Here is a 5,893-nt window from a genome sequence, read left to right as displayed (position 1 = left end):
CATCAGATGAGGGAGACCTTGATCACATTTCTGTTGTGCGAGGTTGGGGGGAGAGGACAGAGGAAGGAAGCATGATTGTTACCTCGCCACCAACACAACAGGGACTTGGTGCTCCTGGATGCGCAACACACATGAGTGCCTTCTTGCTGCACTACCTGCAACATGACCCTCGAATTGTGAGAATTAGAAATAATCCTGACTACTGGGTTGCCACACTGTTAGATCCCCGGTACAAAAGTAAATTTGCAGAAATTATTCCTGCCATAGAAAGGGATGCACGCATGCAGGAATATCAGCAGAGACTGTTGCAGAATCTTACATGTGCTTTTCCACAAAACACCAGTGGTGCACGTAGTGAATCTCACAGTTCCAACTTGCCAACCGTGGGACAGTCAAGTGTTCAGCACTCAAACCGTAACAGAGCCACAGTATCTGCTGGTAACATCAATTTTGCGGAATCATTTCACCACTTTTTTAGCCCATCCTTTGCAACGCCACAGGAGACAAGAAGTCTGACACATAGTCAACACCTAGAGATGATGGTACAGGAGTATCTCCAAGTAAACATTGAAGCCATGACTGTGTCACTGGACCCTTGCTCTTTTTGGGCTTCCAATCTGGATAAATGGCCGGAGCTAGCCACTTACGCCTTGGAGATCTTGTCATGCCCCGCAGCCAGCGTTCTGTCTGAACGTGTGTTCAGCGCTGCTGGTGGTGTGCTGACAGATAAGCGCACGCGGCTCTCCACTGATAATGTAGACAGACACACGTTCATAAAGATGAACAAATCATGGATCCGAAACGACTTTTCTACCCCTGTGTCATCCTGGGGAGAGTAAAAGCTTGATGATTGGTTAAAATCACCCTACCAACCGTTTTAAGCTTTCAAATTACTAATCATGTTTATCTGTATCATGGCTGGAAAATAATTTGGGCTTTGTAGCAGTGTGCAGCACTGATTCTATTAGGCCATCTATACTAAGCTCCACCAGATTTAAAATTAATAATAATTTTTAGCTGCATCTAGCCCGGAAAATAATTTTGGGGCTCCGAGATGCGCAAGACACATATGTGCCTTCTTGCTGCACTACCTGCAACATGACCCTCATATTGTCAGAATTCGAAGTAATCATGACTACTGGGATGCCACACTTTTAGATCCCCCAAACTTTTCGATCAACCTTTTCATTTTAATAAAGACCAAAAAAATGGTCATTTTTGAAATTATAAGCATTAGCAGGTTATTAGAAACTGAAATCAAACAGTTTTCAACTCAAAACTTTATTCTAGGTGATGTTACATTTTCACATAGGACCCCTTGTTCGAAAGGAGCTTCTGAACTCTCTCGTCCATTGAATTTGTCAGGTTTTGGATGGTTTCTGCTTCAATTGTTTTGCATGAGGACAGAATACCCTCCCAGAGCTGTTGCTTAGATGTGAACTGCCTCCCGCCACCATATTCACTCCTTTTGATGATGCTCCAGAGGTTCTGAATGGGGTAGAGGTCAGGGGAGCATGGGGGTCACACCATAAGTTTGTCTCCTTTTATGCCCATATCAGCCAGAGATGCAGATGTTTTATGTGCAGCATGAGATGGTGCATTATCATGCAAAAAAATGATCTTGCTGTGAAATACACGGTTCTTCTTCTTGAACCATGGCAGGAAGTGCTGTTTGAGAAAATCCACATACATTATGGAGTTCATCTTTAGCGCCTTCAGGGATCCTAAAGGGGCCGACAATCTCTCTCCCCATGATTCCAGCCCAAAACATTACTCCACCTCCTCCTTGTTGGCGCTGTAGCCGTGTTTGCGTGGGGTGTCCATCAACCAGCCATCCTCCACTCCATCCATCTGGACCATCGAGCGCTGCACGGCACTCATCCGTGAACAAAACAGTTTTGAAATCAGTCTTCATGTAATGTTTGGCCCACTGGAGCCGTTTCTGCTTGTGTGAAGTGGATAGAGGAGGTCGACAGGATGGCGTATGCACAGCTGCAAACCTCTGAAGGACCCTGCATCTTGTTGTTCGGGGGACGTTGGAGGCACCAGCAGCTTCAAAAACTTGTCTACTGCTATGACAAGGCTTTTTTGCCGCTGCTCTTTTAACCTGACGTAATTGCCTGTAGGAAAGAGTCCTCAATTTGCCCTTATCAGCACGCACACGTGTGTACTGTGAATCAGCTACATACTTCTTGATTGCCAAGACACTTCATCCTGATCATCGCACAATGTTGATTGTAGTCATGCCTTGACCTAAACACTCCACAATTTGTTGCTTCTCAGCAGCCAATACATCCTTTTTCTTTCCCATTTTGGCAGAAAATGTAGGCTGCTTAATAATGTGAGACAGCCTTCTTAAGTAGTCTTGCCTTTCATTGGACACACCTGCCAAACTAATTAGCACAGGTGTCTGCAATTGCTTACAGTGATATAAAGAGCCCTGACACACATCACCATCAATGAGTTTAACTGACAAACAAACAAATTCTTCCCTTATCACTCCTAAACACTTTTTGCATAATAATTTGGAACACAGTGTACATGTGGTCAAACCAGTGGCGGAACTATTTATGTGGTTTTGATGTTTAAATGTCCGGCTACGCCTCCCGTGGATTGCGGTCAGAGTGAACCGCCGCTGCAGGGCAGACCGCTGAGGCTGGTGTTGTGGGTGCAGCAGAGCGTAGCATAACTCCCCACGGGAGGACTATAGCCTTAGGGCAGTGTATGCGGAGGATGGGGGTGATGGTGCAGGGCAGCAGCAGTAACGACACGGAGTCAGTGATGCAGTCCAGGGCCTTTACTCACAGTTCTTATTATCCAGTCCACGTCTGCAGGTAACGGCTGCCCACTTCGTACTGTGCTCACCAGGTGAGGGGCTCAGACAACTCCCAGATAACTTTAAAGCGCTTCACAGGACCCCCTTTGTGTGTCCTTTGTCTGGCCTTTCTTACCAACCCTTCTGTCCGGCTGCCTCGGGCCTCCTCTTGGTAAACTTGGCGCCAGTTTCCCTGACCCTATGTGGTGCCTTCCTAGCGGGAGTAGCGAGGGGCTGCGCCACATAAAATGTCACAGCCTCCTGTTTCTAGCTGAGGGTCATTTCCTGCCTCCACTAGTTTCGGGGACCGGTCTCCCCCTTTGGCCTGACCCCTCCACGCAGGTGGATTCGGGCGTGCGGTGGCGACTCGCCCGTCCGCACCCCTGGGATCCCTTCGTTCCTCGTTCCTGGAGCCTTCTCCGCTCCTCTTCCTTCCTTCTCCCTCTTCCAGGCCTGGGCCTCTGTTACTAGGCCCGCCTCCGGAGCAGAGCTCATGCAGAGCCCCTGCTCCCTGCCACTTCTGCTCAGACTTCTCTGCACTGAACTAAGATGGTGCCCACCTTTTATACTCCCTTCTCAATGCACCCAGGAACTGCTTCCTTGCTGCTCCTGCACTACAGGGTTCCCCTTCCTCAGTGTTCCCTCCCCCCACTCCAGCCAGGGACAGGGACTGTCGAGCCCATCTCAGAGGCATATTGGTCGCCCTGCCCCACGGCAATGTGGTGTAATGCATGCAGGTGTCGGGTCCTGATCCAAACTCCATCCTTACCTGAGAGTGAGATATCACACCTCTGGTGAGGTGCAATACCTCTGTAGCAACCGAGCCCTCAGGGTGCTACAGTTCCATTTATCTTCAGCCTAGGTGACGTATTGTGATACAGGGCCGTGATTTTGGCTATAAAAGGGTCCCCTAGACCCCTACCTCAAGCTTTTTAAGAGAATCATATATGGCGTGCCAGAAGACTATATGGAATGCTTTCTCAGCATCCAACGAGAGTATCTAATTACAAATTTTTAACTGCATCTAGCCCAGGAAATACTTTTTGCCTAGTAGCAGTGTCTGCTAGTCGGCGGATTATCCCGGCTGTTAAGGAAGCTACACCACCTGTAGTTTGAACACTTAATTTTTTCAAAGGAAATGCTTCGGGACCACGGGATACTCAGTGAAGAGCATCAGGAGGCACCCCAAGGCATAGGGGCTGGGACTGGCAGTAGGATGCCTTGCGGTGGACAGCCGAGCTCGATCCTTACAAAAGCTTTTTAACTGCAGCAGCTTTAGTGGACGCTACTGGAGCTGGAATTACGGGGCTGCTGGCATGAGACTTGCCCTCCAATAGATCCTTGTAAATGGATTTAAAGTGTATTCATTCAAATTAGAGAGACAATTTAAATTAAAAAGCTTAGAGCTGCCTCCACCACAGGGGGGCTCGATCGACCCACCAGCGGACAGGCACCAGCATTGGGAGAGGGGGGCTGGCCGTCAGGGTTCACCGCGGCTCTGGCACAAACCCGGCGACACGGAGGTGGCACGGGCAGGAGCGGACTGAACGTGTCGGCTTCTCACTTTTTGGATTTTAGAAGGGCATGACATGCCTATATCTGTGTCTCCCCCTCCTTTTACTCCTCCACCTCTTTTCTTTTCGCATGACTATATGTACTTGTCACTTTTCCATGTGTTAGTTGTGTCTTCTGAGCAGTTTGTCAGTTTTTGAACACCTTTGAACGTGTTTTCTATGTGTTTCTATGTGTTTTTGTTTGCCTGCCATTGGTTTTAACGGTGTTCGAAGGTGTTCGACGAACAGTTCGATGAACAGTTCGGCGAACACACGGGTGTTCGACGAACCGAACCGAACTCGAACACTACGGGGGTGGCTCAACACTACTCCTAAGGTGCTGTCGTGGAAGATTCCTAGAAACCGAATTACCAGTAAGTCTAATTTCAGATGTTTCTATCTCAGGCATCAATAGACTATAAATATACTTAATAAACAAAAGCTAAAAGAGCAGATGAACATAGTTTATCAAGTCTGAAATGCGCATGTGATACTGACATCAAAATTTCACCACATTTTGGGACAAATGTTTTCACTTTCAACATTAACAATCAGTAGAATATTTTCTCTAAATTTGCATCTTCTTTCATCACTCCAATTGTTTGCACCTAAGAAAAAATAAAGCTTGATGCAACATTATGCTTACAAATTGTGTTTTATGCTCAATCATCATCTGTCCTACAGAGACACAGTCAGAATTACCCTGGCGAATTGAGTAAATTTGAAAATGTAAAGAAAATGCAGAATTGCTGTTTTTTTCTATTCATTCACAAAGAATTAATGTAAGTTCTTAAATATGTACGCAAAATAGCGGGACTTTCAAATATAGATAATCTTGCAAAAATAAGTCAAAGTAAAAATAAATACATCCAGTTGTGACATCTACAGTGTGTTGAACATACCTGAATCTTAATGTGTCCTGCCGAAATAGCTCAGTTTTCGAGAGAGTTAGACTGAAGATCTAAAGGTCCCTGGTTCAATCCCGGGTTTTGGCAAAAGTTTTTTTCTTCACCCATTAAATTTTAAGCAGAAAATAAACAAAGCATATGGACTGACTGTTTACAGAGATTGTAAAAGTCCTAATCATTATATCTATCTACAGGAAATAAAATGATAGAAACTTGAGAACTGAACACTTTTAACTTTTGAGGAAAATAATATTTTTTGTAATTTTTCCTTCATTTTGGATGTCATCACTTTGTTTTATTTTAGTTTGACTTAGCTGTATGAGGATTTAAAGGAAACCTGATAGCTAATACGGGCAGCATGTATCAGACACTAGCTGAATGATTTCAGCCATTTATGTTTGACTATGAATCACTGTGGCATTACTGAGACAAATATGCTTCAAAAATATGCCAGGAACAAAGCTGTTTGGGGAAAAAGCCAGGAAGGCAAAAAACACAAGCCCCAACTCAGGACCGTCATCTTTCATTCTAAAAATAGGGGTTTCCACGTTAATGGTAAGACAATGTATCCACATATTTGGCATTTCTCTAGCGAGGAGAGCCCACTTAAAATGTAT

At 45.5% G+C, this 5,893-nt stretch overlaps 1 non-coding gene across 1 annotated transcript; it reads left to right on the top strand.

Moving 5' to 3' along the window:
* Positions 1-5,289: 5,289 nt before the first annotated feature.
* On the top strand, positions 5,290-5,363 carry TRNAF-GAA (transfer RNA phenylalanine (anticodon GAA)). Its single transcript has one exon. It is a non-coding gene; the product is annotated as a tRNA-Phe (tRNA).
* The last annotated feature ends 530 nt before the right edge of the window (positions 5,364-5,893 follow it).

The sequence above is a fragment of the Phyllobates terribilis genome, unplaced genomic scaffold, assembly GCF_046119375.1.
Source record: "Phyllobates terribilis strain yellow unplaced genomic scaffold, ASM4611937v1 Scaffold_12__6_contigs__length_324123572, whole genome shotgun sequence".
In the NCBI taxonomy this organism is placed as follows: domain Eukaryota; kingdom Metazoa; phylum Chordata; class Amphibia; order Anura; family Dendrobatidae; genus Phyllobates; species Phyllobates terribilis.
This window is presented reverse-complemented; position numbering and strand designations above follow the sequence as displayed.